The 13,027-nt window shown below is 39.5% G+C and overlaps 1 long non-coding RNA gene across 1 annotated transcript; it reads left to right on the top strand.

The window, feature by feature from the left end:
* The first annotated feature begins 10,566 nt into the window (after positions 1-10,566).
* Positions 10,567-12,766, top strand: LOC128008813 (uncharacterized). Its single transcript, XR_008180592.1, has 2 exons — positions 10,567-10,745; positions 10,971-12,766. It is a non-coding gene; the product is annotated as an uncharacterized LOC128008813 (long non-coding RNA).
* Positions 12,767-13,027: the final 261 nt, after the last annotated feature.

The raw sequence follows: 13,027 nt of genomic DNA, 5'->3' as shown, positions 1-13,027 counted from the left end.
AAGTCAAATGGTATCAAATATCAATAAAGAGCTGTAGTCAAAAGCTCACGACTAATTAACTGGAAAAAAAGGATAGCTGTTTCATTAAGATCATATATCTGCTTGCTCTTATGCTGTGAAACTTGAGGCCTCACCATAAAACAAAAAACAAAATGCATTCATGCAGATAATATTGTTATATTGGATTTTGTGATTAATCTTTATTAGCCACAACATAAACCTTGCTGACCCATATTTATTATATGCGGTCTGGACTGTGCAGAGTAGTCTGTAAAAATGGCTTACAATATTGTATGTATTTGGGAACTAAGTGAATGCCTGTGGAAAATGTGCAGAAATACTTTAAAGGGCAAGTCATCCTTGAGCAAGTTAGCCAGTGCTACCATTGACAAAGCACCTTTAGTGGTCCAATCCGTTCTCATAATAATGACATAAAATACAAAAACACTTCTTCAAGTGAATCGTGCCCACAGCTAAAGTTTAGCTGCTAAACCATTAACACTTAAAACAATAATGTTGCAAGTAATCAGAACAACATCTACATTAATCAACACATTCTTAGGAAATAGTGGGTTCACAGCAAATTATACATTACTTCAGTAAGACAGTATTATTAGGCTTTACCTGGAAACCTGATACTGCATAGGTATACATCACATATTAGCGCAAAAAATTTGATATTTTGAGTACCCCTTTGAAAATGTACACATAACGTATCAATCATACTGACAGGTGTTGGTTCAGAGAGCTTGTTAGTCCAAATTAAGAAAGACTATTTGAAGCCAACGAAGATAAAAGCCAAGATTAGAGAAGCAGTCCTTGATAAAATGGCATGCACAGAACAAAAGGTTCAAATTGTATTTATGTGGTATCCTTGAACACAGCGCCTTTTCAACATGATGTAAACAGTAACTAGCAGAAGTGTTTGCGGGCAGGCCAGACTCTGTTCATATTTTGTGGACAGGTGGGAATTATGCAAATGTATTAACCAATGACATATACCGGTAGCAGGGAAAATATTTGAAAATATGATGACTCATTAAGGCGATTAATAATCCACTCTCTCTTTTTTAGAGACTATTTTTTTTATCATGTACTTTTTTGATTAACAATTTTGCAGTTTGTTTTCATTTAAGGATAGCTACATTATAAACTGCAAATGAGATATATAAAAAAGACCTGTTCTTTAATAGCTGTATTTGCTCACTTGACCATTGCTTAGTGTGTGTCTAGTGCTTCCATTGAGGTTGTGATTGTTAACAGAGTTTAAACTGACATTTGAAGACAAGTCATGTGAGATGTGATTCATCACAGCAGATTGAGGCCTTACATAAGAATGTCCTTCAAAAATGTGTGATGTAAGTTTACCTTATCTTCCCTGGTTTGACAACATGAAATTTAAAGTCATCAATAATAGGTGTTCACAACCTGTTTTACACTTTATTATACATAAAATATTTATTAAACTTTTCACCACATCGTGGATCAGTGTTACTTTAGTAGTAGTTTAATAGCAGTTTTAAGTAATATTTTGATTATATATATATATATATATATATATATATATATATATATATATATATATATATATATATATATATATATATATATAAATAACAATAACAATACTGATATTTGTATTATTATTATTATTGTTTTTGTTGTCACTGACTACAAGCCCCCACCAAAGGACTGTGATAATGACACATCCCTCTCGGATGCACTGAACCACTTTTATTCACTGTTTGAAATGCAGAATGACACACCTGCACAAAAACTGCCCATACCTCCCAATGACCAGGCACTCCAGCTGACATAAGGGTAACCTTATATATGATTAACCCACGCAAGGCTGCAGGTCCTTACAACAAACCAGGCCATGTACTTAGAGACTGTGCTGCACATGACAGATGTCCCAACAGATATATTGAACACCTAGCTGAGCCAGGCAGTCATCCCCACTTGTCTCAAATCCACAACAATCATAACCGGTACCAAAGAAATCACCTTTGTCCTGTCTAAACAACTACCATCCCATAGCACTGACTCCATTCATGATGAAGTGCTTCGAAAGTTTAGTTATGCACAACATCATGACCAGCCTCCCCAGCAAACCCAATCTGCTCCAGTTTGCATACCATCCAAACCGCTCTACAGACGATGCACCTTCCTTCACCCTCTACCTGGCTCTTACCCACCTAGAAAATAAAGACTCCTATGTTAGAATGCTGTTCATTGACTTCAGCTCAGAACTCAACACAATAATCCCACAACAGCTTATAAATAAACTAAACCTGCTGGGTCTTAACAATTCCATCTGTAATTAGATCCTGGACTTTCTAACTGGAAGACCTCAGTCAGTCCGTGTCGACCACAACACCTCGAGCACTACTACACTGAGCACAGGTGCCCCGCAAGGCTGTGTGCTCAGCACGCTTCTCTTCATTCTGCTGACCCATGACTGCACTGCCAAGTTCAGCTCCAACCACATCATCTAGTTTGAGAATGACACAACGGTGGTAGGTCTCATCAGCAACAACAATGAAACACACTACAGAGAGTAAGTGGCAAAGCTGACTGAATGCTGTGGCATTAAGAACCTGTCCCTCAATGTGGGGAAGATAAAGGAGGTTGTGATGGACTTCAGGAGAAACTCCATTTACCACCCCCCACTGACCATCGACAGCTCAACTGTGGAGAGATTCATCTGCACTAAATTCCTGGGGGTGCACATCACTGATGTTCTCACCTGGACCACCAACACCATGTCACTCTCCAACAAGGCACAACAGTGCCTACACTTTCTCTGCCAGCTGAAAAGTGCAAGTCTCCTTCCACCCATCCTCATCACATTCTACAGAGGCACCACTGAGAGCGTGCTGACCAGCTGCATCACTGTCTGGTATGTGGACTGTAGTGCAGCTGACCGCAAGACCATCCAGCAGACAGTGAACACAGTTCCAAAGACCATCGGTGCCCCTCTCCCCTCCATCCTGAAAATTTTCCTTACACAATGCTTCAGCAAAGCCAACAGTATCATGAAGGACCCCACCCATCCCTCCCATAGTCTCTTCCAGCTCCTACCATCAGGAAGATGGTACCAGAGCATCAGAGCCGCTCCACCAGACTGCTCAACAGTTTTTTTTCCTCAGGCCGTGAAAGCCCAGAACTCAAATCACCCCACACTCCTCTGAAACCCCATGCAAACCCCCTATCTGTATAAATGGGGGGGGGGGGGGCAGACTGTTCAGGAGATGGTGGAGCAGACTGTTCAGGAGTCCATGGCAGAGCAGGGGAGTTGGTAGGCCATGATGGAGCAGGAAACTCAGGAGGCCATGGCAGATCAGCCTTCAAGGCCCCGGCCCCCACCTCTACGGCTTGAACCCTATACACCCCCCCACTACAAAAAATAAAAAAAAAATACTTGGGGAGATATCAACCCCTTTGGCCCTCTGTGGGCCTGATTTGTGGACTACAGCATTTTCACACATTTTCACTCAGTGAGATGTAAAATTAGATGTCTGTATGTGTGATGTCTGTATGTGTGTATGTCACATGTGTGCCCTCAGAGACAGTGCTGTGTGCTCTTGAATTAAAGAGCTTCATACTTGTGGCAGCAAATCAATTAAGACGGCCTTTTGGGGGGTAAAACAATAAATAAATAAAGAAAATAATAAATTGATCTAATTGTTGTTATTAAAGCTCCCACTGAGCAACCAATCACAGAGGGGAGGTGATTCATTGTCAACAGGATGCAAACACGCTGCTGAATTAAATGTAGATGGTGTGACTTGCTCACATAAATAACATGCTGTCCAAAACACATTTGATAAGGTGTTAAAAAAAAAAAAAAAAAATGAAATTTGATGTGATGGCTGTTTTGACGTGTTTTTAAATTCTTGTCATTCAATGAAGATACAGTAAGAGTTAATCAATTTTTTTCATTACTGATTTATTGATTGATTGATCGATTGACTGATCATTCATGCATTATTTATAAAAAGAGATTTCAAATGCTTACAACTGAAAAATGTAATTGGAAACTGAAAAAAAAATGTTCAAATGCAAAAAAGTGAAATAAAAAAAGAAGATTATTAAATTATATTGCATAGTATTACATATGTCATGCAATTCTTTCATTACAAACAAGCTTTATTTTTGGGAATACTACATCAGGACTAGGCAACACTATGTCATGCATTACACATCCACGCAAGTACAAATCAAAGAAACAAAGAGGAATAGCTTCAAAGCAGGTTATTTATGGTAAATTAGAATTAAATGTTGCCATACATGGAGAAACAGGCAACAATGATTGAGCATGTGTAAGGCTTATCCCGTTACTCTGTCCAAACTTATTCAAGTCAAGGATTTAAGCACGAACTGTTTGAGAACCTGAATAACAGCATTCCAATTCCAACATGGATCAAGACACACAAACCCATCTATGACTATAGTGATCCTTTCAGAGCAGGGAATGGCTTTGCATGCTCCAGACCCGAAAGCACAAACCATTCTGGTGTAGTAAAATGAAATATTCAAAACTTCCCAATAGCTTTTTCTGCAACTGGATTGATGTGGCCAAGCAGTTTCGTCTTATCATCACAAGCCATATTTTACCGCCTGTCCTACCTCATAGAAAGTTAAAAGCACGAGAAACCTTTGATATTTTCATGGTTGTTTTGTGATATATATATATATATATATATATATATATATATATATATATATATATATATATATATATATATATATATATATATTGCATAGTAAAAGTCTTACAGCTTAACCCCCAGCCCCCAACATACACACACTTCCATGTCTCTACTAACATCATCTCATCTACATCTGTTGATTTAATTATGATTTTTATATATATATATATATATATATATATATATATATATATATATATATATATATATATATATATATAATAATAATAATTATTATTATTTTTTTTTTATTTTTTTTTGCTCTTTCTCATTTCTCCTTGACATGCACTAGGTTCCAACTACACTTTGAAATGAGGGGGGTCATTAGGGATAAGTCATTAGTCATTAGGGATCCCCCATAAAAATTATTTTTTGGATTTTGGGGGGTCGCTGACAAATATATTTTAACATTAAAAATTACTGTGAAAATTATAGGTTTTAGTGAAGTTTTGCATTTATAACAGTAATTAATTTATTTCCTAATTTGAGGCAGCAAACAGGGCAGCTATTAGCTGAGTTAGCTATTAGTGAGTTCCTATACAGTGTCACAGATTGTTGTTGTGGTGCTCCTGCAGACACGTACTAGATAAACACGGCAAAACGAGACATCTGAATGAAAATCCTGTAAGTACTTCAATTGTGTTTATATCTCCATAATTGCTTACAGTATAATATTAGGAGTTCAAATTCCTATATCAAAAGTTGCATTAGATACCCAGTGTAATGATTATAGAGCATCACTTTAGTTCAGTCAGGCCACGTTAGTCACGTTTGCATCACCTGACAGTCAGCTGATCCTGACGTTGACCAATCCAGTCTTGACACCTATCACCTGCGGTCTATTTAAATTCCCATTATTCAGTGTCTCTTCCATGGCTGCATGGACAGGCATGTGGAGCGTTGCCCAGAACATAACCATACCACCAACAATAACTGTTTGCAATTATAATTGTCATACATATACTTGACGGAAGTGGTCCTGATTGAAAGAAGAGTAAAAAAAAAAGAGAGAGTTTGTCAACGTTTCTTGGTAGCTGTAACGTATGTGTTCCAAATGATCTGCCAGCTAACAGCAGACCTAGCAGCTAGACTAGTTTTTCTAAGCTATCTTAACAACCTACTTGTCCAGTCAGTGATTACGAAAGATAACCAGGAGTTAATTAAAGTCTGCCAGTTGATTAAAGTGAATGTCATTTGAGCATGAATGTACATGAGAGCTTGGTAAGCTATCTAGGAAGCTAATATATATATTTTTTTCTTAATTTAGAAACCTGCACATGGAGAGAAAAAGAAAGATCACTGACTTTTTTTTTTTAAGGGTAAATTGTGCTTGTGATAACATGGCGGTAAATTGTAGATATCAGGGATGCAAAAACAGTGTCTCAACGAGTTTCCCCGTAAATGCAGTCAGAGAAAGAAAACAAAAGGATGGGTGTCATTACCGGTATTACATGCATTCATCTTAAAGGGACAGCAACCCAATATACCTGCAGCTGTTTGTGTCACCAAAGTTAATCAAACAAAAAAAGAGAAAGAGAGAGAAAAAAAAAAAAAAAAAAATTGTAGCTAAAGATAAACTGTATTAATTAAATGAATCATATTTAATGTATACAGTGAAGGCAGTGTTATTTTACATTTTTATCATTTGATGTCTGTAACTTAATACAGTTAATTTACCTGAAAAACAAAAACCACTGTTTATTTCACATCTATTTTTGTTCTATTGCATTTATATATGCTTGTACAACCTACAAAATTACCCCAATAATCCTAGAACTCTACAAAAAGAGCTACTCAAATCATCAGTTGAAATTGTTTTCAGGAAGAAGAGGATGGAGTAGTAAAACAAGAGGAATGGGCGATGGCAGGGGTTGGTTGCAATGTAAGTATCTAGTAGGGATGAAAACGAACCATTCGGTTCACTACACACGGTTCAGCATATTAAATCTGACAAAGCATCTGTAATATGGTTTGCTACAAATAAAATGTAAAACAAAACGTGTTGAGCTAATATATGTTTCTGTTGATGCATGCACATTCTGGATTCCCAGACATAAAAAGCGTGGACAAAGCATTCACTCTTGTTCAATGTGAATGCCTTATGCTTGTATATAAGCAGTCATTTATTCCGTCATCACCTGGGTGATCAGCACACATTGATATCTGTGTTTAAGCTAAACTCGTTTAAAGGGGGGGTGAAATGCTCGTTTTCACTCAATATCCTGTTAATCTTGAGTACCTATAGAGTAGTACTGCATCCTTCATAACTCCAAAAAGTCTTTAGTTTTATTATATTCATAAGAGAAAGATAGTCTGTACCGATTTTTCCCGGAAAAACATGACCGACTGGAGGCGTGACATGTGGGCGGAGCTAAAGAATCACGAGCGCCAGTAGGCTTTTACTTTGAGAGCATGTGGAAACTAACTGTGACATTACCGTGAGGAAAAAGCCATCATCCAAAACAAACCATGGCTTACAATCAGATTCAGCCGTTTATTTATGATCCAGAATCAGATCCAGAGACTGAAACTGAACGAGAGCAGCAGCAGCAACGACTCGCTCCGAGCGGGGCTCGAACCCGGGTCTCGGCATGGGAGGGGACGCACTAACAAGGAGGCAGAGATATTTTAAGCAGTTTTACTCACCGCCTGCGGTTCCAAAACCCGATCGTGACCCTTTTTCGTTGGGATTGCATCATCCTTAAGAAATAAACGATACGCAAATCCGGCGTCAAACTGGGCCTTGAAATGCAGGGAACAAACACAAACACTTGCAAACTCCGTTGATGCTCTGTAAAAATAAACTCCATCCACTGGTCCCTTAATGCTGTTTTTTTTTTTTTTTTTTGTAATCTGTGAAGGGTTGTCTTGCCCTGGCAACCAAAAACACACTTCTTTTGTGACTTTTCGCGGCGCTCTCGCTCTGATCAGTGAATCGCTCAGATCAGTGAGTCTGTGCTCAGCCTCGCTATACGGGAGCGCGCGCTCTTCCGGCAGAAGTGTCCTAGGACCCATATAAGGAAATCCCGCTCCATCTAACGTCACACAGAGCCATACTCGAAAAAAAAACTTTCCAAAACTTTTGACAAACCGGAAGTAGTATTTTGGGAACAAAAATACTCCCTCAAACGTACAACTTAGTTTTTGAAACTTTGTCCATGTTTAGCATTGGAATCCAGCTCTTTAACAGTGTAAAAAACTCAATATGCATGAAATAGCATTTCACCCCCCCCTTTAAGCTTTGTCAGTTTAAACATTTAAGAGCATGAGGAAACAAGCTTGCACGTGCCGTGTAAAGATGGAGTGTACTTATCCGAAACGCACAAACCCGTGCCTCAGAATGCGCGCAAATATAAGCTCTCTGAAGTATTGTGTTTAAATGGACAAATTCACACAAAAATTATGTCGTAATGCCTGTTTTGGTAAGTATCCTACAGTAGACATAGCCGGCAAAACATAGGCCTGCTGTATCAGTGCATTCTCTTAAAAAGACTGGCTTTATATTAATCCAACAGCAACAACAAAGAAATAATTCACTGCTCTTGATTAAAAAGCTTTTGTAACTTTAATAAAGAACCATCTTTAATTTAGTCAAATATGCGATGCTGTTTTACATTTGATTACTTTATTAAATTTCTGTACCTAAAAAACTAACGCTAGACCTCCCTAAAAAAAAAAAAGAAAAATGAAAATCACTGTTTACTTTATTTGTATCTTTACTCTCTTGTACTTATTAGTGCTTTTGCTCACAGTAAGATAAACACAGCACATACCGAACCATAGTGAAACCGTGACTCTAAAACCGTCAAACAAACCGAACCATGAAAAAGTTTAACCGTTCCCCCCGCACGTCCTGATTTTGCCAAGTTCGATGTGTTCCTAGGTCAACATATTTTGTTGACCCTGGAACAACATTTTACTCCAAAAATATATTCTTAATCATATCCCTACACCTAAACCTAACCTTAACCATGAGTAATCCCTAAAATCAGAGGAAATTATAGATGAATGACACTGATGTACAAGCACCAAACACTAATTTTAAGCGTAAACTTTACAAAATCTATAAACTGGTTCTTCAAATCTGATTGGTTAATCACAATGTTGTTCCAGGGTCAACAACGATGTTGTCCCAGGAACATGTCTCACTTGGTAAAATCAGGTTCTGCGTTCCCCCCCTAGTATCTAGATATTTGCAGTGGGTCGAGGGCTTCAATTACCTCTCTCTTTTTTGACCATGTGTTTGTATCCCTGATATATATTGGTCAACACTTATTATTCACAGGTGTCTTCATTAAAATTATTTTAATATAGCCAAATGTTTTACCATAATAATAGTAACTAAAACAATATTTTTGCACTTTAAAAGCCAGCTCACAGCAGCTCAGCCCGGCCCAGCCCAGCCAAATACAGCTCAGCCACTTATTTATTTATTTATTTATTTATTTATTTATTTTTATTTTTTGTGATATCATATGAATATTCATATTCCTGTGAGATATCTTCTGTTTTAATTGGATATGAAAATATCTGTATATCAATATACTAGGCAGATACATGTATTTTGCATACTAAATACCACATACACCATTTTTAAGTGCTGTGAAATACGTGAAATTTGGACACTTCACAGTAAATTACAGTTTATTTTCAACTGTAAAATCAACTTTTCGTGGATTTCCACCCTGAGGGCATGAGCAGTTGATTGTCATCTTAATTAGCCTTTCTCTAACATAATTAAACACATATAACAAGATCACAAACTATTTCAATAAATATTTTGAAGTTGTATATTCAACTAATGACATCATTAATTTTCAGATTTACAACCCTTACTAAAACATTTGCCCTGACATATATTACTTTCTTCAGTTTCTTGTCTGATGGAGTAAGTAGTGTGGATTCCTTTCGACATATGTTGGATGTTTCATTTTAAGGTTTCAAACCTCGATTCTGCTAGACACAATTAATCCTGTATAGTACATCTACACACACACAAAAAAAAAAAAAAAAAACACAAACACTAGTACAAACAGAAAATCTGATGAGATGGTGAGTAATAGTAAAAGAATAGCTACATTTTGTCAAGATCATTATGATATATATATATATATATATATATATATATATATATATATATATATATATATATATATATATATATATATATATATTAGGGGTGCTCCGATCACGATCGGCCGATCGTTATGCGCATCTCGTCAGTAAAGCCGGTTCTCTAATCAGCTGTTAATTCCATCAGGTGCATGATTTCACATAGAGCAGCTGTTACTACAGAGAGCCGTTGTTAATAGAGAAGATGTGCAAATCACGTTAATTTTCAGCGTTTATTGGCGCATCTTCTCAGTTAACAACGGCTCTGTGTAACAGCTGCTCTATGTGAAATCACGCACCTGATGGAATTAAGCTTGCGCTGATTAGAGAACCGGCTTTACTGACGAGATGCGCATTAACGATCGGGCCGATCGTGATCGTGATCGTATATATATACAGAATATGTCTCATTATCATTATATCAGACAATTTGAAGCACCATTGAAATCTTTGGGTCAAAATACATTTCTATGTCATTATTTAAACCATTGTGTTATAACTGCATTTAACAGTGAAATATGATTACAGTCACAAATTTCACCCACATTTGCAGTAAACATTTGATTACAATATCAGCATACAATAGGAACAGTTATATTCTGTGCTGTAGGGACAAGGGGGTTCAAAAAATAGGATTTTATGGTTGATGACTTTGATTCAGATAAACTATAATCCCTATTTAAATCCTGCATACATTTGTCACAAGGTGACGATCTTTATGGGCGGAACCAAAATTCGGGAAGTTTGGTTCCGCCCGGAAGTGTTTCCGCCCGGAACTTCCGGTAGCGCCGTAAGAGGGAAAATCAGGGAATTCGATGCACCTGTGCCTAGTTAGGGACAGCGGTTGGTGATTGGAGGATACGCTGGACAAGGCAGTACTTAAGGCCAAGTTATTTCACAGTCTGGGAGCTCTTTCTGGTGTGTGTGAAGCACTGTGTCGTGCCCGTCTTGGTGCGCTGCTGGTGGCTGTCTCTCTCTCTCTCTCTCTCTCTCTCTCTCTCTCTCTCTCTCTCTCTCTCTCTCTCTCTCTCTCTCTCTCTCTCTCTCTCTCTCTCTCTCTCTCGCTCTCTCGCTCTCTCTCGCTCGCTCTCTCTCGCTCGCTCTCTCTCGCTCGCTCTCTCGCTCTCGCTCGCTCTCTCAGAGGCTGGAATTGTATGATTGTGAAGACATCGCGAACCTTAAAGGTTGAGAAGTGAACGGATTATACGGCGAATTGAGACGATGTGAAAAAGGGGATTGGAAGCGGCATTGATGTGAGTACTAAGAGCAAGCCGAAAGTGCCCTGTATATTGACCTGGCGTTGTGTAGATCTCCCCAGGAGGAGGAGGGCGGCCCTACCCCTAATATAGCGTGGTGGGAGAGCCGAAGGAATACTTATTGAAGTAGTCACAACGACGACATCACTAGCTAGGCCGCATATTCCATCGCCAGATCCGAACCAAGTGAAGGAAGACGGGTGTCCTTTTTGTACACGGAGTGTGGTGGGTGAGTCTTCGTGCTGTGAAAACCTATAATTTTGACGTGGTGCTGTATATTGCTGTGGGTTGCTGTGTATTGCCGTGTGTCCTGTCAGATAAACCCCCGCCTTCACGCACTCCGTCGCGGGAGGACAAGGAGACTGCTGGTTCTAGCCTAGTTCAGTACAGTATATGTTGTGAGCGTGCTTCAGATCTCCGGAGATAGCACGGTACGCTGTGTTCAGCCCAGAGGTGGGAGCTATTCAAAGCAAACTAACTGTGCTTTGTGTCCAATCTGATACCTGTGGAGAGAAAAGGAAAGAGAGAGTGAGTAACACAAGGAGAAACAGAGGAAACCTGTACTTACAGTACGTTGTGTCCAGCCCAGAGGTGAAAGCCATCCAAAGCAGAGTAACTGTGTTTTGTGTCCAAGTTGATACCTGTAGAGAGGAGGAGAGAGAGTGGATAACGCGAGGAGAAATAGAGCGAAACCTGTACTTACAGTACGCTGTGTCCAGCCCAGAGGTGAGAGCCATTCAAAGCAAACTAACTGTGCTATTGTGCCCAAGTTGATACCTGTAGAGAGGAGGAGAGAGAGTGGATAACGCGAGGAGAAATAGAGCGAAACCTGTACTTACAGTACGCTGTGTCCAGCCCAGAGGTGAGAGCCATTCAAAGCAAACTAACTGTGCTATTGTGCCCAAGTTGATACCTGTGGAGAGAAAAGGAGAGAGAGTGGATAACGCGAGGAGAAATAGAGCGAAACCTGTACTTACAGTACGCTGTGTCCAGCCCAGAGGTGAGAGCCATTCAAAGCAAACTAACTGTGCTATTGTGCCCAAGTTGATACCTGTGGAGAGAAAAGGAGAGAGAGTGGATAACGCGAGGAGAAATAGAGCGAAACCTGTACTTACAGTACGCTGTGTCCAGCCCAGAGGTGAGAGCCATTCAAAGCAAACTAACTGTGCTATTGTGCCCAAGTTGATACCTGTGGAGAGAAAAAGAGAGAGTGGGTAACACGAGGAGAGACCGAGGAAACCTGTACTTACGCCGCTGCCTGTGGAGAAAGAGAAAGCGAGTGAGCACCCAAGGAACGAACTGTGTGAACCAGTACTTACTGTGAGCTGCAATCAGCGAAGAGGTGAGAGCAAAACCAAGCCGAATTAACTGTGCCTTTGCGTCCCAGCCGTTGCCTGTGGAGGAAGAGAAAGAGAGTGAGCACCCCGAGAACGAACTGTGTGAACCAGTACTTACCGTGAGTTGTATTCAGCGAAGAGGAGGAAGAAGGAGGGCGCTACAGATACCTAAGACTCTGGCCGGGCCCCGAGTCCCACGCCCCGGATCCCCGTGGCCCCCTTGCTCCCTGACCTCTTCCCGGCCATAGCCCATCTGGAGGGCCGAGTCAGAGTTTAGTTTTAATTGCCCTTTCCCTATTCCCCAAGCTATTTTTAAATATTTAAATAAAGATTGTTTTATCACTTACTTGTTCTCGTGTTGTTTGGCCATTGGGTTGGCTTTGGGGACCTCCTTGAGGTGGAAGTTGAGAAGGGGTGTGGCTTAGTCAAAGCATAGCCGCCCCTGGGTGTGACACATTATTGAATTTAAAAATAGTATTTTTAGTCTGAAGTTTACAAAAGTGGTCTAACATACAGTAGCATCTGCACCAGAGGCCTTTGTATCAGTGAACCCAAGCACCAAAGAACCAAACCAAAGGGACTTTCAACGAGATGTTAATGAAGCACA

Source organism: Carassius gibelio, chromosome A1 (genome assembly GCF_023724105.1).
Source record: "Carassius gibelio isolate Cgi1373 ecotype wild population from Czech Republic chromosome A1, carGib1.2-hapl.c, whole genome shotgun sequence".
NCBI classification, from domain to species: Eukaryota; Metazoa; Chordata; class Actinopteri; order Cypriniformes; family Cyprinidae; genus Carassius; species Carassius gibelio.
This window is presented reverse-complemented; position numbering and strand designations above follow the sequence as displayed.